The 22,867-nt window shown below is 42.1% G+C and overlaps 1 non-coding gene across 1 annotated transcript; it reads right to left on the bottom strand.

Annotated features, from left to right (window-relative positions):
• Nucleotides 1-1,160: 1,160 nt before the first annotated feature.
• Nucleotides 1,161-1,262, bottom strand: LOC122054416. Its single transcript, XR_006132731.1, has one exon. It is a non-coding gene; the product is annotated as a small nucleolar RNA R71 (small nucleolar RNA).
• Nucleotides 1,263-22,867: the final 21,605 nt, after the last annotated feature.

Genomic DNA, 22,867 nt, shown 5'->3' with positions numbered 1-22,867 from the left:
GATTTTTGCATATATTTATCACTAACTTAACCAGGTTGTCATTCCATCAAAAAGGGGGAGATTGTTGGTGCGGTTAGCACTAACGGTCTAACTCAGGTTTTGATGAATGACAAATCAGGTTAAGTTAGGTTCGTCGTTATCTAACACTCTGATCGAGTGTGCAGGATAAGTCCAGACAGGTCGACGGGCTGACCGGATGTCTGGCACGAAGTCCAAGCGGGTCGACGGGCTGACCGGACGCTTGGCGAGAAGTCCAGCTAGGTCGATGGGCTGACCGGATAGCTGGCGAGAAGTCCAAGCGGGTCGACGGGCTGACCGGACGCTTGGCGAGAATTCCAGCTAGGTCGACGGGCTGACCGGATAGCTAGCGAGAAGTCCAGACGGGTCGAAGGGCTGACCGGACGTCTGGCAGGTAAGTAAGGTAAGTCACTGGAGGGGAGTGACTGCGAGGACGCGTTCCCGGGAAGGGAACATTAGGCGTCGATCCGGCTTAGATCCATTTTGGATATCTAAGTCGAGATCGTGACTAGATTCCGGTCTCGGAAAGACGGAATCTAAGTCATACTTCTTATGTCAAATTTATAAATTGTGCTAACACTCTATTTTGCAGGATATACATTATTTATTTGCCTCGGACTAACCTTATTTTGCAAGAGAAGGAATCTCTGGAAAAAGGTGGTCCGGGCGCCCGGAGGCAATTTTTATCCTCCGCGTCGCCTCGCCACGTGGAGCATCCTGATTAGACTTGCCACGTCGCACCAGGGCGTCCGGAATGGATCCAGGCGCCCGGAGCAGCATATAAAAGAAGCCCCAGGGGTGGAGCTTCTAAAGAATATCTCTCAGAATTCCCAGATTGCTTTGCTGCTCTGTGCTCCAGCGACGCCAACAAAGCTCCGACAACGCGCCCTTGCTCTTTAAGTTTTCTTTTCTGTCGGTACTGCTTTGTGTTTTGTTTCATTAACATTTCTTGTACCCTTTTTGTAATCACATTCGAATTGCTAGTGATTGCCCAACGAAAGTGGTCAAGGACCACGGGCCTTCAAGTAGGAGTCGTCACAAGCTCCGAACGAAGTAAAATCAATTGTGTTCATTTACTTTTCCGCTGCGTACTTTTACACTCGAGTTTTCGAATCGATATTCACCCCCCCCCTCTATCGAACGATCACAGTCCTACAAAATTTTGCTCAGGCATATGGAGAATCATTATTTGAAGCATGGGATAGGTATAATAATATGCTCAGACAATGCCCACATCATGGCTTGGAGAAGTGGTTAGTGTTGCACACATTCTATAATGTCATTAATTATCATAATAAGGTGTCCTTAGATTCAGCTACTGGAGGGACACTCATGAATAAAAGCCTGGATGAAGCTGAGGAAATAATTGAAAGTGTAGCACAAAATCATCATCAATGGGCAAATGAGAGAAGTGGTGGCTATTCTTGTGTAAACCCAACAAAAGCGTCAGGAAAGTTTGATGTTGATGCAGTTACTTTAATGGCTGCAAAACTGGATGCTCTTACAAAGAAATTAGAAAGCATGGGATCTAATTCAAATACGGTCAATGTCATTGTATCTACTTGTGAAGTATGTGGGAGTACTGATCACTCTAATGACTCATGTCCTTTGGGAGCTATCTCTACACAAATCAATCAATTGGAACAATGCGATGCAATCATGGGTCTTAATCAGAGACAAAACATCCCGTACTCAAATACATACAACCCCGGGTGGAAAAGTCATCCTAATTTTTCTTATAGAAATAATCAAGAGCAAGGACCATCTATGAGGGCAAGACCTAATTTTCAGTCTGGGAAGCAGAATTTTCAACAACAACAATCTTTTCAAGGTTTTCCTATGTCTAAAATTGAAAAGATGTTTGAAGAAATTATCTCAAATCAGAATGAAATGAAGCAAGATATTTTGAAACTTACTCATAGAATGGATAATTTTGAAAAACATTAAAAGATTTAGGATAATCAAATTGCCCAGGAAGCTTCTTCATCTTCCAGAGCACCAGGTCAACTTCCTGGAAAACTTGATGTTAATCCTATGGAGCACTGCAATCGAATTGAACTTAGGAGCGGGCGGACCTTGGGAGATCCCCAAGTGACTGCTCAAAAAGGGATGAAATCTGAAGAAGAGTTCTCTCCTTCAACATAAGAACCTATTTAGGTTCGAGAAGAAGAGGAGAGTACCGCTAAGGTTGAAAAGACTCTTCCACTTTGCTCATAAAGTCAAGTAGTCTCTTTTCCTCAAAGACTTGTTATGCTCAAGAAGGATGAAGAGTTTGACAAATTCTTGGAGAAAGTCAAAGAGATATGTGTTGAAGTTCCTCTTATTGATGCAATCTTACAAATGCCCAAGTTTGCCAAATTCTTGAAGGACATCATGTAAAGTAAGAGAAGAAGAGGAGACATAGAGACCATAGCACTTATGGAGGAATGTAGTGCTCTTTTTGAAAGGAACATTTCCCCAAAGTTAAAGGATCCAGGAAGCTTTTATATTCCTTGCAACATAGGAGCTGAATTTATTGAGAAAGCTTTTTGTGATTTAGGGGCAAGTGTTAGCCTCATTCCTTATTCTATTTATAATAAATTAGGTCTCAAAAACTTTAAACTTACTACTATGGCACTATAACTAGCTGACCATTCCTGTAGGTACCCTATGGGTATCATTGAAGACGTGCTAGTAGAGGTAGGTGGGAGTATAATTCCCATGGATTTTGTAGTACTTGATATGGAGGAGGATCCAAAAATTCCTATTATATTGGGAAGATCATTCCTTGCTACAGCTGGAGCTATTATTGACGTTAAAAACCATAAACTTTCTTTGGTAATTGGTAAGGAAAGGTTGGAATATAATTTATCTAATACCTCTAACCATGTCTCTTCTCTTTTAAATGTTTGTAGCAAGGCAAACATTTACAAACTTGAGGAATGGAATTTCCATCATCATGGGAGGCCACCAAATGAGGAGTACACTTTGGTGGAAGATGTTGGGAGAAGGCCTCCCAACGAAAATGAGAAATACATCTGCCCTCCACGGGCAAGAAAAAGAGAGGAATGATCATATTGGTCGAGCTAATGACCTTAAACAAGCGCTTCTTGGGAGGCAACCCAAGTTCTTCAATCTTATTTCATTCATATTTTTAGTTTCTTTCTAGTTTCATTTCTTTCTTTATAAAAAATTTGTATCCTCTACTTAATTTTTGTTGTCTATTTTCTTTTATGGGACTCAAAGATTAGGAGGAGTGCAACTACATGATGGAGAAGTTCATGACATGGACATTTGACACGCATTATTTGGTAACTTCTCTTCCTTTTAATCTCCTTCACATTATTTTTAGTTTTTATTGGGACAATGAAAAGTTTAAGTCTGGGGGGATGCATTAGATGCATTTGGTTTAGTTTGCTCTTTTTTTTTTGCCTAATAAAATTTGCTAGTTGTATCATTCATCACATCATGTTTGTTTGTCCTTATTGCAAAATACTAGCACGTTTATTCTAGATTCTATGTGGTTTATTAGTTACTTATGGTGATATTATGTTTAGTGATCTATCTTTTTCTATCTATAATAGCATGAAGTGAGCAATGTTTTTACTATAAGAGTTTAAGTATTGGCCTTGTTTTAGGATCTCTATACACTATGCCTATTTTTGATGGTTGATAACTCTAAAATAGTTATGATTCATAGAATTGGATTAGTACTTGTGCTTCTATGGTGACCTCTCAACTACATTTTGGTTACTGGATAAACTCAGATCATGTAAACTCATTTGGAAAAATCAATCCCAAGAAAAAAAATGAAAGTTTGTTCAAGTTTGATACTTTGAAAACATTCAAAGAAAAAAATAAGGGATAAAAAATAGTTATCGTGAGTGGAAACTAGTAATACACCCCTTTGAGACCGAGTTAGGTTACTAGGGAAATGAATGCTATGTTTCTCTTGATACTGAATATTCCTTTGAAACCTTGTGTAGACGATGCATAGTATTTTGTGGGGAACGAACCTTGCATGTGGCAGGTAAGTGTCTATCGCTGGAAGCATAAGGAACACAATTTTATGACGACTTGAATAGACTTAGGGATTAAAACTTGAAAATTTTAGGCTACTATTGCACTGAGAACGGAGGACTACTACTTAGGTCATACTCAATCTACTTTTGTATCTTGCTCACCAATGAAATCATCTGATAGGATTAGATTAATTTTCTAGATATTATGATGCACTATTTAACCACATGAATCTAGATTGTGGGTTTTGCTTGAGGACAAGTAAAGGTTTAAGTCTGGGGGTGTGATGTGCGTAGATTATATACACTTTTATGCATGTCTTGATACACATCTACTTGTATTTCATTAGCATAATCTATGTTTATTGTACCCTATTTCATTGTAATGTCATACTTCTATTATATTCTGTTCGGAGGTATGCTTTTTGCTTGTTTTGATTGATAGGATGTGATTTGGAGCAAAAATGGAGCTTAAATGAAGTCTAGAGGTTCCAGAGTATCACAGGCATGCAAAAACTAAGTCCTTGAAGGTTTTGGCCGTGTGGAGGCCATGTGGGGGGCGTGTTGAGGCCGTGTGAATGTCACACGGCCGTGTTAAGGCCGTGTGGAATTTTCAACACTGTAGACCAAAAGTAAAATGACCATAACTTTGTTCTCAGTTTGAGTTTTAGGCTATTCTATATACCAATTTGTAGATAACTTCAAGATCTACAACTTTGATGAAGACTTCAACTAGACAAAACCCCATATTGATGGTGTAAAAGAAGCTGAAATGAAACATAGCCATTTAGCGCTATGACAAGGGCCATGACAAGGGGTGTGCAAGGGCCATGCAAGGGGTGTGTGAGAACCACACGGCCATGACATGGCCGTGTCACATTTCTATATAAGAAGAAGACTTCGGGCGTATGGACCACATGCCCGCGCCATCAGACCAGAGCCAAAGTAGTACACGACCATGCAATTTTCCCAGGAGCCAAATAAGCCCTGGCCGTGTCCCAGACACGGCCGTGCATGAGTTCCAGAGCTAGAGGCAGCACAGGCCATGTAGATCTACACGGCCGTGCAAGGATGGCAGTGGCAGAACATGTCATGGCCGTGTGCATCACACGGCCGTGTGAGAGGGGCAACGAATGAATGACCTAGGTTGTGTCTCACACACGGCCGGGTCTCGGGGCCGTGTGGCGCCCAAAGTCTCTGATCTATATAAGGGTTTCTTGCATCATTTGAAGGGAGAGTTCTCCCATTTGAGAGAGGACGAGATTTGGGCAATTCGTCACCTTCTTGGAGGGATTTTCTGATGATCTAAGGGCAGATCTTCAACGAATCGACTCTGAGGATGAAGATTGGATCCGAAGACCGTTCTTCATTGTAGATAAGATTTTCTTCCCTTTCTCTTCTTGGATTTTGGGATCAAGATGCTTGTATTCTTCTTATCTTTGGGTTTCTTTTCTTGTTCTATGGATTAGATCTCTTTGTTCTAGGATGGAGGGAGTAATTGTAATATGATTTGATGTAAACTCTTGTGGATTTGCCAATTTCCTATTTTTATGATGTTGTCTTGTTTGTATCTATTTGATCTTGTGTGGATTGTTGTGATTGGACTAAATTACCATACTTGATTGAATGTTTGAGTTTCTTGTAGATCTTGTAGAGGTAATTCCTCATTCGATTATCCAAGGGACGTACGTGATAGACAAGTCCGTGTAAGGATGATTGAGGGATAATCTTGATGGGGAAATAAGGTCATTCAAGGGGATAGGATAGATTGCATGCATTAATCTTTATATCTTGATATGGTTGAGAAGTAATGAATTTCTATGTTGATTATCCGAGGATGCACGTGACAGGCAAGCCCGTGTAAGGACATCATAGGAATCATTCTTAATTGATCACATTAGATATAGATTTTAGTCCTAGGCCGGTTGTCTATTGCAAGAGAGAATCGACAATCTTTTACAAATGAAGAACAATTGAGGAATAAGATTTGGTAGATCATTTACATTGAATAATATTACAAAGAAATCAAAACTCCTAGAACATCCTTTTATCATAGCCCTTATTCCTGTTTTTATGCTTTACTTTTCATAGTTGCACTTAGTTTTATAAATCAATTGATTAGTTGCTTAGCTAATTCGTATTGAGATATCTTCAGTGGTCATAACCAGTCTCTGTGGATGTGATATCTTTCTTTATTACTGATGATGTATCCATACACTTGCGGATCGTTAATAGGTTCATCACATAGTCCTCTTCTAAAAATCGGGCATTGGTGCTAATAATGATCTTTTGATCTTTAGGACTATACAAATCACCTTTCGTTCTTCTAGGATATCCCACGAACAAGCGAACTTCTGTATGTGATTCCAACTTATCAGTGTTTCCCTTTAGCACATGTGTTGGACTACCCAAATCTGAATGTGTTTCAAACTAGGCTTACGCCCATTCCACAATTCTGTGTGAGTAGAGGGTACTGACTTAGAAGGTACCAAGTTCAGAATGTACGTCATCGTTTCTAGAGCATATCCCCAAAACAAATTTGGTAATTCTGAATAACTCATCATTGATCGAACCATTTCTATAAGAGTCATATTCCTTCGTTCTGCCACACCATTTTGTTGGGGTGTACCGGGTGCAGACAATTGGGATTGAATCTCGGCCTTTGATAAGTAACTCCTAAACTCTCCTAAGAGGTACTCTCCACCACGATCAGACCGTAGTGTCTCGATACTTTTACCATGACGTTTCTCCACATCAGCCTTGTACTCTTTGAACTTATCAAAGCACTCCGACTTGCAGCGCATCAAGTAAATGTACTCATATCTCGAATAGTCGTCTATAAAAGAGACAAAATATTCGAAACCACCTCTTGCCTAGATAGTCATAGGTCCACACAAATCATAATGAACCAATTCCAATACTTCTTTGGCTCTATACCCCCTTTGCCTTAAAAGGTGTAAAGCCCGAAAATTCTCAAAACTGTTTTAGAAATATAATATGATTTTTCTGGAATTTTTAGATATTTTTCCGGAAATTTTCCGAGTAGCGGAAGTAGCAAAAATAAATATAAGCGTAAAACGGCCTAGGCGGGAATCGAACCCGAGACCTATGGTTTAGTGGACAAGGCCAATAACCAGTTGACCCAGCAGGGCTGTGCTGAAAGAAAGGAGAATCAAATATATTTATATTTGAGTTGGGTTCATTAAACCACTTAATATAAATATCAACTTAAGTTGGGTTTGGTTTAAGAAAGGGGTTCGGCACTTATCCTCACGGCAACCTTTCTCTCCCTCTCCCGTTTCCTTCTCTCGGCGCAGCAAACCAAAGCAAGGGAACACCTAGGGTTTCCTTCCTAGGACCGTGTGTGCACTTTCCGGCGGCAACACCAGCACGAGTCGGTTCTTCTCCGCGAGAGGAACGCGAGGACGTAAGTGGGTCGTCGAGGGGAGCAGTTTTCCGGAAAACCTAGCGGATAGAATCGTAAGAAAACCTTACGATTGAGGTAAGAAACCCCTCACCTGCAGTATAATAGCTCCGTTTGGATTTTCTATGCATTAGATTAGTAATATGCAGATTTTGTTGACATGTAGGGTGTTTTAACCCTCCTCTCAGATTTAGGGATTTAGTTAGCACCTTTAGATGGGCCGAACACGTTTATTCTCCTTCAGTTGGAGGTCATAGACGCTGTTGGGTGCCTAGAGGTGATTTCCCTAAGGGAAAGGAGGGTTTAGGCACACCAAGTGTTCGATAAAATGACTAGACCAGCTAAAATGCAACTTAGGCATTTTAAATAGCGTAGATAAATGCATTAGAAGCATTTAGATCAGTAAATCAGTTTATTCTAGCTTATATGGGACTAGATGTCCAAATGGGTGGGCTCCCACAGTCGCCTCTAGGTTCAGACAACCTAGTTCTAGGTTCAGATAACCTAGATTCAGCTAACTAGCATATCAGTATTTTACTTTCAGCAGCGGCACTGTACTGGATTAGATATCCATTGGGTTGGACTCCCACAGTCGTCCCTAGGTTCAGATAACCTAGTAAACCCTGCTAAATTCGGAACTTGCAACCCCGGGTCTAGTAGGGATGCGCGCACAGCAAGTACAGTTGCCAGGGCCCTACAGCAGCATGTTTAGTATTTTCACTTACTATGTACTAGTTTTCAAAACTCAAAACAGTTATATCAGTTGAGTTGATTGTAGCTTTGTTTTAGTTCAGCTTAGCTCAGCATTATGCTTCAGTTTAGTTTTCCATGTTAGCTCTATGTTCAGCTTATGTTATGCCATGCTTTGTATGATACCATGCCATGCCATGTTTGCATATTCAGTATGTTTTTCAAATAACATGATTTAAAATCATATTCGCATCGTATGCATGATTTAGTGAGGTAGATGGTTTCTTACTAAGCGTTAAGCTTACAGATACTATTTTCCTTATACTGCAGATACAGGAAAAAGGAAAGTGGACTAGTGGAGGCTGGAGGGTGATGCTACGATGATGTGTGTGTGCAAGGGGTCTGGAATAAAGATCCTTGGGATCTAAACACTTTTGTTTCAGTTTTAGCACTTAATATGTCTAGTTTTACTTTTAGACGTGTTACTAAATTGTTCTAGCTGAGTAACTATGTCTTGTTTAGCTTAACATGCTTAGAACATTAGTACTTTCATGCTAGAATGTTATTACATGTTGTTAGAATAGTTTATGATGCATTAGTTAGGTGTTATGAATTTTGGCACGCCAAAGTGCTGAAATCAGAATTCTCGAGTGAAATCGAGACCGATCGGTCTCGGACCGATCAGTCTGGCTATTCAACTGGATCGATCACCACCGATCCGGTGAGATCTGATAGCCTCGAAGAGATTTCAGTGCTGGATCGGTCGTGACCGATCCACTCGATCTGATAGCCTCCGGAGAGAATCTGCGAGTGCACGGATCGGTCGACCGATCCGACCATTCTGATCGATGCCCGACCAATCCAAAGGCCGACGATGAGCGAACCCGTGATTCTCGAGGTTCTGGATCGGTCGGCCGACCGATCGAGCATACTGATCGGATGACCACAGTATCACTGGATCGGTCTGCCGACCGATCCAGTAGCGTACAGAGTCGCAGTATAGTTTGGGGATCGGTCGATGGAACGATCCAGCCCTGAACAGAAGTTGAGCTTTGTGGATCGGTCAGCCGACCGTTCCAGAACCCTTCTTCCGTGCCAGTAGTAAGCTGGAATGATCTTTGGATCATTTCGATAGCCCAATCGACCCACGGGTCGATTGAAATGTCTGATTACAGTTAGTAGAATATCCGAGAGGCATAGATTGTCTTTCCTAGCACGGGTACAGTAATTAGTTAGCAAAATTTTAATTAGCCCAGCTTTCCGCACAGTATAGCTTAGCAGTAATGTAGCGATTCGCCTTACAGCCTATTAGTTAGAAGGCGGGTCGTTACAGAGTGGTATCAGAGCAGTGTTCCTTACTTCCTACACACACATCAGCATCGTGCCTACAGCTTCCAAGTAAGAATACCTCTACTCTCTATATGTTCCTTGCTTTGTTATTTTAGTTCATGTTTATATATACCTGAAGCATGATAGGTTTTTTTTAGACATGATATCAGTAGTTGTGAAACTATGAATGCTTTAGTTATGTATGTTCTCTATGTCATTAGAAATGGCACGAGGACGCCCAGCTAAGCGGGCACCAGCTACTGAGCCCCAGCAGGAGGCAGGCAGTTCAGTGCCCCCTCCAGATCTTACAGCGTTGGTGGCTCAGTTACAGCAACAAGAAATAGCCACCTTAAAGGCTAACCAACAGAATACTCCCACCGTCACCCCGGAACCGAACTTAACGATCCGGTAGTCTTACAGCACCAATACCAGCACCAGTAGTCCCAGCAGCTGAGCTAAGGAAAGAAGCTTACCTAATCCAGTGGCAGAGAGTTAAGCCCGAGAATTTCTCAGGCACTAGCGAACCATGGGATGCTCAAGCATGGTTCAAAACACTGGAGAGGATAATGGAGCTTCTAGACTGGCCGGAACAGGAGAAGGTTAAATGTGCTTCCTTCTGCCTGACAGGGGACGCTAGCATATGGTGGGAGAGAGTTAGAGCGAAGCGCCCAGTGAATCAGATGTCATGGGCTGACTTCGAGAAAGAGTTCTTCGAGGAATTCTTTCACATGCGAGTTACAGACCGCCGCTATGACGAGTTCATTGAATTTCGCCAGGGCAACCTCCGGTGGAGGAAGCCGTGAAGAAATTCAACAGTTGGCTCGTTTATGCCCGAGCTAGTCGGCCAGGAGAAGGAGCGAATCGGTTGATGCTCAAGATCCGAGGCCGAGATAGCGATGAGCGTGGTGGTGGCGTACATAAGCCACAAACCACGAGGAGTTAGTGGCGCCTTGACCACGAACATTATCGAGCAGCATAAAGCGTGACGGGTCTCCTCGAGTCAAGGCCAAGGCTCTCACCTCAAAAGCAAGAAGGCCACCTCTAGCGGAAGGGAACTCCAGCAAAGCGCAAATCGTGGAGTGACTCAAAGGAGGACCATCTAGCAAGCGACCCAGTTATCAAAGTGTGCTACTTGTGGGAAATTCCACCACAGGGGTTTGCCGCAAGGGCACGCGAGATGCTTTGAATGTGGACAAGAAGGGCACATGGCCAGCGGTGCAGAACAAGACTGGTCTTCCTCGGCCACCATTGACATGCGAGCCGGCGGTAGCAGCTATATCGATGCACTCTAGAAGGTCCCTTATCGGCCAGGCAGTTAGAAGCCCCTCCGGCTATGGCGAATGCGAGGATCTACTCACTCACGGAGATGGCGTAGCCATGCCTCGGCAGTCGTCACAGTCGATTAGCATTTTCAAAGATAGTGCTCTTGCTCTGTTTGATCGGGCAACCCATTCATACGTAGCTAGGGTGTTCTCCGAAAAATTAGAAATACCATCCGAAGTACTCGGTGGTCAGTTTTTGACGACACTACCTTCGGGAGAAGTTATGGCATCCACGCACTGGCTCAGAGCAGTGCCAGTCATTATAGCAGACAGGGAACTCTTCCGTGATCACCGCTAGAAATGACGACTACGACGTCATCACGGAATGGACTTTCGATCGATCGGTGCTTCCATAGAGTGTCAGAAACAGACGATTCCAAACCAGAAGCACAGTTTGAATACATCGGCGAACCGAAGAGAAAAGCCAGAAGATTTCTCTCAGCAATGAAGGCCCAGAAGTTGATGGATTCGGGATGTACGGGGTACCTAGCACATGTAGTCAGTACTAGTCAGGGCAAGGACCAACAGCTAGCAGAGGTCCGAGTCGTATGTGACTACCTAGCAGTCTTCGGCTTAGCACCAGACAGGGAGATTGAATTTGAGATAGAGCTCTTCCCCGGTACTAATCCCATTTCCAAAGCGCCTTATCGCATGGCTCCAGCAGAACTGAAGGAACTTCAGGAGCAATTACAGGAGCTGCTCGACAAGGGTTTCATACGCCCGAGTCACTCACCATGGGGAGCGCCTGTATTGTTCGTGAAGAAGAAGGATGGAAGCATGCGACTGTGTATAGACTACAGATCCCTGAATCAAGTCACGATCAAGAATAGGTATCCTCTTCCCAGAATCGATGACCTGTTCGACCAGCTGAAGGGAGCAGCAGTGTTCTCTAAGATAGATCTCAGATCGGGTTATCATCAGGTGAAAGTCAAGGAAGGGGATGTACCTAAGACAGCATTCAGGACCAGATACGGACACTACGAGTTCGTAGTCATGCCCTTTGGCGTGACCAATGCTCCAGCTACATTCATGGACCTCATGAACAGAGTATTCAGGGAATACTTGGACAAGTTTGTCATCGTGTTCATAGATGACATCCTTATCTATTCAAGTACTCAGGAGGACCATGCAGAGCATCTGAAGACAGTTTTGCAGATCCTTCAGCAGAACCAGTTGTACGCCAAATTCACGAAATGTGAATTTTGGCTAGACCGGGTAGCCTTTCTCGGTCACATCATCTCCAAGGATGGTGTTATGGTAGATCCCAGCAAGATAGAAGCAGTAAGTAACTGGAAGAGACCTAAGAACGCCAGCGAAATCAGGAGCTTTCTGGGATTAGCAGGATATTACAGGAAGTTTGTAGAGGACTTCTCCAGGATAGCCTCCCCACTGACAGCTCTTACCAGGAAGAACAGGAAATTTCAGTGGACAGAGGACTGTGAGAACAGCTTCAGCGAGCTAAAAAGGAGGTTGACCAGTGCTCCCGTTTTGGCTCTACCAGACGACACCAGCAGCTTTGACATCTACAGTGATGCCTCTAAGTTGGGACTAGGAGCAGTACTGATGCAAAACGGCAAGGTGATCGCCTATGCCTCCAGACAACTCAAGGATTATGAGAAGAACTACCCTACTCATGACCTCGAGCTTGCAGCAGTAGTGTTCGCTCTCAAGATTTGGAGACATTACTTATATGGAGCTCAGTGCAGAGTATATACAGATCATCAGAGTCTGAAGTACTTCTTCACTCAGAAGGATCTGAATATGCGACAGCGCAGGTGGCTAGAGCTGGTCAAAGATTACGACATAGACATCCTCTACCACCCAGGGAAAGCCAACAAGGTAGCAGACGCACTCAGCAGAAAATCCAGCGCTACCTTGTTATCTCTTACAGCTATGTCACCGCCCCTACAGAAGGAGATCGTAGAGTTCGGTCTCGAGCTTATTGTTGGACAGCTCTCTACTATGACCTTAGGGTCTACCTTGCTTAGTGACATTCAGTCAGCTCAGGGACAGGACCCTGAAATTCAGAAAATCAAGCAAGGACTAGCAGAATCAGAAAGTAGAGAGTTCAGGGTGTCCGATAGCGGGGTGCTGTATTTTGGAGACAGACTCTGTGTTCCAAATCAGGAGGAGCTACGGAGGCAGATTTTAGATGAGGCTCACAAGACTCCCTATGCGATGCATCCAGGTTCCACCAAAATGTACCAAGACGTGAAGAACATTTTTGGTGGCCTGGGATGAAGCGAGACATCGCCAGATATGTTAGCGTCTGCCTCACCTGTCAGAGGGTCAAGGCGGAACATCAGCGACCAGGAGGAGTCTTGCAGCCTATACAGATTCCAGAATGGAAGTGGGAGGATATCTCTATGGATTTTATAGTGGGACTGCCTAGAACCACGAATGGTTTCGATGCCATCTGGGTAATAGTCGACAGGTTGACCAAATCAGCCCACTTTTTAGCTATCAAGATATCCTACTCCATGGAGAAGCTAGCTCAGTTGTATCTCCAGGAGATCGTCAGACTACATGGAGTCCCACGAACCATCATTTCAGACAGAGACATCACATTTAAGTGTGTACAGTCAGCATTGGGTACAAAGCTAAAGTTCAGCACAGCATTCCATCCTCAGACAGATGGACAGACGGAGCGAGTAAATCAGGTACTCGAAGATATGCTCCGAGCTTATGCCCTAGACTTTAAGGGAAGTTGGTGCAAATATCTGAGCTTAGCAGAGTTTGCATACAACAACAGCTATCAGGCCACTATCGGCATGGCACCTTACGAGGCTCTCTATGGGCGGAGGTGCAGATCACCAATCTGTTGGTATGAGAGTGGTGAACAGAAGGAACTAGAGCTTCAGACAGATCTAGTGGCAGATACCACAGCAGCCATACAGCAGATTCGCTAGAGGATAGAGACAGCACAGAGCCGCCAGAAAAGCTATGCTGATACACGACGCAGACCCCTAGAGTTTTCAGTTGGGGATACAGTTTTCCTCAGAGTAGCTCCCATGAAGGGAGTCATGCGTTTTGGGAAGAAGGGCAAGCTAGCTCCCAGATATGTGGGACCATACCTTATCACGAAGAGAGTGGGCAAGGTAGCATACGAGCTAGAACTACCTCAGGAGATGTCAGCCGTCCACAACGTATTTCATGTCTCCATGCTGAAGAAGCATATTCCAGACGCCACCCAGGTGATTGAGCCCCAGTTGGTACAGGTCCGTCAGCTATGACAGTCGGCCTATTCAGATAATAGACCGAGCAGTAAAGAAATTACGGAACAAGGAAGTACCATTAGTCAAAGTCAGCTGGCAAAATCACACAGCAGCAGAGGCGACTTGGGAGACAGAGGCCAGCATGAGACAGAAGTACCCAGAATTGTTTTAAGTTTGGGAACGAACTTTTTATAAGGTATGGGGGATTGTAAAGCCCGAAAATTCTCAAAACTGTTTTAGAAATATAATATGATTTTTCTGGAATTTTTAGATATTTTTCCGGAAATTTTCCGAGTAGCGGAAGTAGCAAAAATAAATATAAGCGTAAAACGGCCTAGGCGGGAATCGAACCCGAGACCTATGGTTTAGTGGACAAGGCCAATAACCAGTTGACCCAGCAGGGCTGTGCTGAAAGAAAGGAGAATCAAATATATTTATATTTGAGTTGGGTTCATTAAACCACTTAATATAAATATCAACTTAAGTTGGGTTTGGTTTAAGAAAGGGGTTCGGCACTTATCCTCACGGCAACCTTTCTCTCCCTCTCCCGTTTCCTTCTCTCGGCGCAGCAAACCAAAGCAAGGGAACACCTAGGGTTTCCTTCCTAGGACCGTGTGTGCACTTTCCGGCGGCAACACCAGCACGAAGTCGGTTCTTCTCCGCGAGAGGAACGCGAGGACGTAAGCGGGTCGTCGAGGGGAGCAGTTTTCCGGAAAACCTAGCAGATAGAATCGTAAGAAAACCTTACGATTGAGGTAAGAAACCCCTCACCTGCAGTATAATAGCTCCGTTTGGATTTTCTATGCATTAGATTAGTAATATGCAGATTTTGTTGACATGTAGGGTGTTTTAACCCTCCTCTCAGATTTAGGGATTTAGTTAGCACCTTTAGATGGGCCGAACACGTTTATTCTCCTTCAGTTGGAGGTCATAGACGCTGTTGGGTGCCTAGAGGTGATTTCCCTAAGGGAAAGGAGGGTTTAGGCACACCAAGTGTTCGATAAAATGACTAGACCAGCTAAAATGCAACTTAGGCATTTTAAACAGCGTAGATAAATGCATTAGAAGCATTTAGATCAGTAAATCAGTTTATTCTAGCTTATATGGGACTAGATGTCCAAATGGGTGGGCTCCCACAGTCGCCTCTAGGTTCAGACAACCTAGTTCTAGGTTCAGATAACCTAGATTCAGCATATCAGTATTTTACTTTCAGCAGCGGCACTGTACTGGATTAGATATCCATTGGGTTGGACTCCCACAGTCGTCCCTAGGTTCAGATAACCTAGTAAACCCTGCTAAATTCGGAACTTGCAACCCCGGGTCTAGTAGGGATGCGCGCACAGCAAGTACAGTTGCCAGGGCCCTACAGCAGCATGTTTAGTATTTTCACTTACTATGTACTAGTTTTCAAAACTCAAAACAGTTATATCAGTTGAGTTGATTGTAGCTTTGTTTTAGTTCAGCTTAGCTCAGCATTATGCTTCAGTTTAGTTTTCCATGTTAGCTCTATGTTCAGCTTATGTTATGCCATGCTTTGTATGATACCATGCCATGCCATGTTTGCATATTCAGTATGTTTTTCAAATAACATGATTTAAAATCATATTCGCATCGTATGCATGATTTAGTGAGGTAGATGGTTTCTTACTAAGCGTTAAGCTTACAGATACTATTTTCCTTATACTGCAGATACAGGAAAAAGGAAAGTGGACTAGTGGAGGCTGGAGGGTGATGCTACGATGATGTGTGTGTGCAAGGGGTCTGGAATAAAGATCCTTGGGATCTAAACACTTTTGTTTCAGTTTTAGCACTTAATATGTCTAGTTTTACTTTTAGACGTGTTACTAAATTGTTCTAGCTGAGTAACTATGTCTTGTTTAGCTTAACATGCTTAGAACATTAGTACTTTCATGCTAGAATGTTATTACATGTTGTTAGAATAGTTTATGATGCATTAGTTAGGTGTTATGTGGAATTTTGGCACGCCAAAGTGCTGAAATCAGAATTCTCGAGTGAAATCAGACACTGATCGGTCTCCAGACCGATCAGAGTCTGAGCTGTTCCACTGGATCGGTCAGCCGACCGATCCAGCGAGATACAGTATGCTACTGGATCGTCAGCCGACCGATCCAGCTCGATACAGTAGCCTCCAGGAGAACTGCGAGTGCCTGGATCGGTCAGCCGACCGATCCAGCCATTCCTGGATCGGTCTGCCGACCGATCCAGCACGGGACAGTAGCGAACCCAGGATTTTACAGGTTCCTGGATCGGTCAGCCGACCGATCCAGGCATACCTGGATCGGTCTGCCGACCGATCCAGTAGCGTACAGAGTCGCAGTATAGTTTGGGGATCGGTCGATGGAACGATCCAGCCCTGAACAGAAGTTGAGCTTTGTGGATCGGTCAGCCGACCGTTCCAGAACCCTTCTTCCGTGCCAGTAGTAAGCTGGAATGATCTTTGGATCATTTCGATAGCCCAATCGACCCACGGGTCGATTGAAATGTCTGATTACAGTTAGTAGAATATCCGAGAGGCATAGATTGTCTTTCCTAGCACGGGTACAGTAATTAGTTAGCAAAATTTTAATTAGCCCAGCTTTCCGCACAGTATAGCTTAGCAGTAATGTAGCGATTCGCCTTACAGCCTAGTAGTTAGAAGGCGGGTCGTTACAAAAGGCCTCTTGGTAATTTTTCCTTCCAATTAGCAAGACTCGCAGGTCAGAAAGTTTTCCACTACCAATGAACCCAAAGGTCCATCGGCTATTAACCTTTGAATCCTACTAAAGTTAATATGACCCAACCTTAGATGTCAAAGATATGTTTGGTTCATTTCTGAAGGTTGTTTTCTCTTATTAGAATTAGACGATGTGTTATTAATTTTCATTTGTTGCATCGTGGGAGTTATTGGATTAAGAGTATACAAATTTCTAACCAACACACCAGAACAGATAACCACCCTATTTTTCTTGACAACTACTTTGTCATCAAAAGAAACAGAATATCCATCCATAAATAATTTAGAAACTGAAATCAATTTCTTTCTAAAACATGGTACGTAAAAATAATTTTTCAAAATCAAAGTTTTATTCTTATCAAAGGATAAATAAACATCTCTCACTGCAACAGCCGTCACTCTCGTAGCATTGCTCATGTAGACGGTGATTTCCCCTTCATGTAGTCGTCGGGTTTCCTGGAACCCCTGCAATGAATTACAGACATGATCAGTGGCTCCCGTATTTACACACCAGGTACCGGTAGATAACATCGCTAAACATATTTCAACAACTAATGAATAAAATACACCTTTATTGTTCTCCTGCCTGGCAGCCCAATTCTGGTGTCCAAAGAGTTCCTTGAGATTGAGCGTCATGTCATAGGCAGTGGGTAGGGCCTAATGCTGATGTTGCAGCACATTTGACATAGAAACCAAAATGTAACACTACGCCATCTCATCTGCCTTGACCCATTTCCTATGTCTCTCTATCTTCTCTTCACTAGAATCCTTATCAGACATGCTAGGATATACCTCAAGAAGTACGAACTTGTATTCTTCAGCAGTTAAGACAATGTCCAAGTTTCATTTCCAATCAATATACTTTGGGCCAGTAAGTTTATTTTCTTTTAAAATAACAGCAAGGGGATTGAAAGCCATTTTGAAATCTTGAGAATTACAAAATAAAATATTTGGTCAAAACTTTAGAATTTAAAATAGTATTGATTCCTCAAACAATATAATTTAAATTCATCAGCACCTCAAAATACCATGAATTTCGTATGTCACGATAGTGTGGACATATATTAATTCAAACATTTGTAAGAGGAGGTTTTACCCATTAATTTTATTATCTTATCCACCTAACTTTATGATAAATAAAATTAATAGTTGGTTTATCTTCATCCACACAAATAATAGCAGTGACTCCGATGGGGAGGATACTATTAAATGCCCCTAAGTGTATATCATTACTTGATACTTAGTCCATTAATTAGGATTGTGCCCCTTCGGATGTAAAAGATCACACATAACTAAATAATTTCTTATAATCATCCATAGAGAAAGTTTGATCTAGTGATCTGCAAACAAACTCATCTGATATGGAGGAAGACACTTAAAGCCAACGCACAAGTTTGAATGCATCACTTATAAACCAGTAATGGAGACCGTGGAATTATTTAAATAATTCCTCTCCCACTTAGTTATTTAAATTAAGGAATTTTAAGCATGCACGTACATCACAACACACACATCACAGCATATAAAAACAGCATATAAAGGCAATAAATATGAAAGTAAATTTTTTAACTATTATGGCCTCATCCAACGTTGTCCTCCAATATACCGCCAATGGATCAAGTCGTCGCGTCTATCTTGCTTCCTTCTTCGCTGCACCTCTGGTCCTCAAAATAGCACCACGCATAGCAAGGATACAAGCCGCAAAAAAAAAATTATATTTATCGATCCTATATTCCACAAAGGAATTTACATATAATCTAGATCGAACAGAATGTAAAAAAAATGATAATACAGTGATCGGCTGTATTTAATTATTACAATCATGCACACAAAACAACCTTGACATGCCTGAGGGTTCAAATCATACACAACACACAAAAAGGCATAATCGTTGGATCTAGGATGCCTGCAACCACAGAGTTAATCTTTCTTGCACATCCTACTATTATCCTACCTAAACTTGTATATGAGCAGTGCATAATTTAACCAATAACCAATCATATAGAACCAGAAAACTCGGTCTGATACCACTTGAAGGCACTGGAATTCTGTTCTGTTTAAATTTCTCTGTAAAAAAAAATTATACAAGAACAGAACTTTTCCTAGCAACCCGCATGTTCGATCAAACATGTGTTTGATCAATTAGGCAAGTTCTTGAATGATCAAAGCACACCTTGATCGAAGTATAAGATCGCGGGCCTCTTGTGTTGGTATTCAAAATCGATACAAAGAAAACAAAAATAATTGCGCAGCGGAATTAAAGAACTAGTTGTACCTTTTCTTTGTAACTAAAGACCTCTTGATCTTCAGCCGTATTCCTCTCCTCTTCTTGGACGTCGTGTGGGCGATGATCTACCAAGACAACACCACCCTCCTTCTCTTCTCAGTTGCCAAACTGCTAGCTATAAAAGGAGGCTCTAGGATGGAGCACCCTCTAATCTTCTTCCTATTCTTCCTCTTATTCCTCTTCTTCAAGCCGCCGACCACCAATGGATTGCTAGGAAGGGGTGCTGACCCTAGCTAGGAGAGGAAAGGGGGCACCGACCCTAAGCAAGGGGGCACTGCAAGGTGAGGAAGGGGCGGCCCTAGCAAGGTGAGGAGGGGCGCCATCCCTAGCAAGGGAAGAGGGGCGTCGGCCATAAGGAGAGAAGAGGTTGTGGAGAATTAGAAAATTAGGTTTTAGGAGCCACCACCTACTCCTTTTTATAGGCTTGCCATCGGTTACAAAGAAAGAAAATTAACATAATTCTGTTTAGAAAAAATCTCTCTTTCTATAACTGAATTCTGTTTAGAAAAAATATCTCTCTTTCTATAACCAAGTTAAACCAAACCAAGTTAAGTTAAACCAAACCAAGTTAAGTTAAACCAAATCAAGTTAAGTGAAACCAAACCAAATTAAGTTAAACTAAACCAAGTTAAACTAAACCCAGTTAAACCATACCAAGTTATGGATGGGTGGATATGAGGATTTATATAGAGGATACAATAGGGACCTAGAGGAGGAATTGGTTTAGGCCTCCTGATGGGCTTGGGTTTCCTGTGTTCGGACCAAACATCCAACCCAAGTCCATCAATAATAACTCATACCACTAAAGGGTTATTATTGAACTACCGCATCAATCCCATATTACAATATGGGCTCCTTCTTATCATGAGTGCATTAATCTCCCAGTGTTTAAGATATCATATGTCCGTTAATTAATTGAGTTACTGACAACCCAATTAATTAACATCTGATTACAAGAGTAGTACCACTCAACTTTATTATCAAGCCGGACTAAGTCCACCTGTAGGATTTACATGATAATCCTTATGAGCTCCTCAAGGGGACATCATCAATCTAAATAATTAGGACACAGATTGCTTCTATAATCAACAACACACCATATAAATTGTACTATTTCCCAACTCATCGCGCCTATTGATTTAATGAATAAATCTCACCCATTGATAAGTTAAAGAAATAAATACTAAGTATATGTGCTTGTTATTATATAGGGATTAAAAGGACACAGGTTCTATTTTTTTTATATAGTCAGTATAAATCGAACAAGCTCAAATGGTCCTGCTCAATACACACATAGTGTACTAGTATAATTTTATAGTCAAGATAAACTAATACCAATTTATACTACAACCGTTCCAATGGTTTATCCCTATCCATCTTGGTTGTGAGTTACTATTTATAATTTATAAGGAACCGATAACATGATCTTCTGTATGGCACCACACACCATGTTATTTTCAATATAAATTAAATGGACAACTACATCGACATATATATAAATATAAAATGTAGACATTTGACCAAAGTGATTCTCATTTCAAAATATTTCAAAACAGATGTTCATACAAAAGCTAGGCTTATAGTATACATCCCAACAGTTGGATCGATATGCACACGTGAGAGGCGAGGGGGGGGGGAGGGGGTGAATCACATGGTTTTTAAAAACTTATTTTCTCATTTTTAAATCAAAGTGTACGCAGCAGAGAGTAACTATGAAATCAAAATTAAAAAGACATGAGAAAGACATAATCGGTTTACTTGGTTCGGAGCCTTCGGTGACTCCTACTCCAAGACCTAGGTCACGCAGACCTGTCGATGGGTAATCCACTAAAGGCCTCTTTTGGTACGTCCGAAAGAGGAAATCGAGTACAAAGAATGTTCAAACAAGTGTAACACACTGCACTTGTCCTTTTGTAGTAATCAAGTACCTAAATAAAATCTCATCAATACTTTTAGAAATAGAAGTAGGATCACTCGTGTGTTGATGTCGGTCTACCGGCCACGATTGAAAGTTCTCAGAGCAGTTATCGGGCATAGCAACTTCGTAGTAGAGTCATAGCAAAAGCTTGGGATAGTCGGAAGCTCAAAAGGATGAGCGGTAGCTCGTCTATCAGTGTTATGTGAATGCCTTCTTGAGACTGCCTTATATAAGGCATGGAAGGCACCTTCCATAGCTGCTGAAGGCACCTCCAATGGGTTAAACTTGATCCCGAACAGCCCAATACTTATCTATAGCGAGGTCAAAATTTTATCCTGTGGAAGACGCCTTCTATAACCATGGAAGACACCTTCTATGAATAGTATGAAGGCGCCTTCACTGCTTAAAAGTGCATTCGGGCACTGTTCATCCAAAGTCAAATATGCTCCTTTTGTCCTGCAAAATAACGTTAGTCCAAATAACCTGGAAAATAAATATTAGGACAATAATAATTTATAATAAAGAATAGTAATTAGTTCCTGTCCTCCCCAGGTCTAGTAACTAGTCAAGGTCTCAGTTTAGGGATCCTAAATGGACCTAAACTGGACCGACACCTACTGTCCCTCAACTGGGATGCATTCTCACAAGGTTACTCTTCTCCAGTGACTTACCTTAAATTACCAATTTTTTAGACATTCGGTCAGCCCGTCGACTTGTCTGAACTTCAAACCAGCTATCCGGTCTGCTCGTTGACCTAGCTAGATTTTCTGTCAGATAGTCGGCCAATGTGTCAACCTATCTGGACTTCTCCTGTACACTTAATTGAGTGGTTAGATCACAACAAAACCTAACTTAACTTACTTATCATTCATCAAAATCTGAGTTACACTGTTAATGCAAACTGCACCAACACACTGTTTGTCCGCCCCTATTCAACGAGGATGATTTCTCATATTGGAAGAAGTAGATGAAAGTGTAACAAAAGACTGATTTCGACCAGTAGTTTAACATCACTAAAGGATACAAGGCGCCAGTTGACCACAACACCGGAATTCCAATGGACCAGGAAAATTGGAATCTAGAGATGAAGAGAAAGACCCAGATTGACTTCAAGACCCTCAACACAATCCCGTGTGGACTAATGAAGGATGAACTAAACTGTGTCGGCCCACACGAAAATGCAAAGGAACTATGGGACAAGCTCATAGAACTACACGAGGGAACCAATGACGCAAAGGTAACAAAAAGAGAATTACTCTTAAATAAATTATTTAATATCAAAATGCAGGAAGGAGAATCCGCCAGTCAGTTGTATGTAAGGATAAAAGATATCCTCAATAGGCTCTGCACAATCGACCATCAGATGGAGAACCGAGACCTGATAAGGTATGCCCTAAATACCTTCCCTCGAAATGCATTGTGGGCATCCATCATGGATGCCTACAAAAGCTCGAGGAATTTATCTAAACTAAAATTATATGAACTTTTTTTTTGAATTAGAGCTACATGAACAGACTAATGTCAAACTTGAGAAAGGTATTGCTCTTGTTGTAGGAATGTCAAAAGAAAAATCTAGAACTAACCAGAACCTAAAGTTGAGTATGACCCATACTTAGACGATGAAGAATACCTGGTGAACCTAATAAGAAAATTATTCACCAGGAGAAAGAAAAACTTCACCAAAAAGGACTTGCAAAACATCAACTCTATTTCTAACTCCAACAACAACAAGAAAAACGTCACATGCTTTGGATGCAACAAGAAGGAACATTACAAGAACGATTGCCTAAATCTCAAAAAGAAGAAAGCCCTCAAAACAGCTTGGGATGTATCATCCATGGAGGGATTAGATGGCGATGAACCAAGGCACACCAACTACCTCGCACTGATGATGTATGGACCAGAGTCAGAAAGTGAGTCAGAAGATGAGTC

This window comes from Zingiber officinale, chromosome 3A (genome assembly GCF_018446385.1).
Source record: "Zingiber officinale cultivar Zhangliang chromosome 3A, Zo_v1.1, whole genome shotgun sequence".
In the NCBI taxonomy this organism is placed as follows: Eukaryota; Viridiplantae; Streptophyta; class Magnoliopsida; order Zingiberales; family Zingiberaceae; genus Zingiber; species Zingiber officinale.
This window is presented reverse-complemented; position numbering and strand designations above follow the sequence as displayed.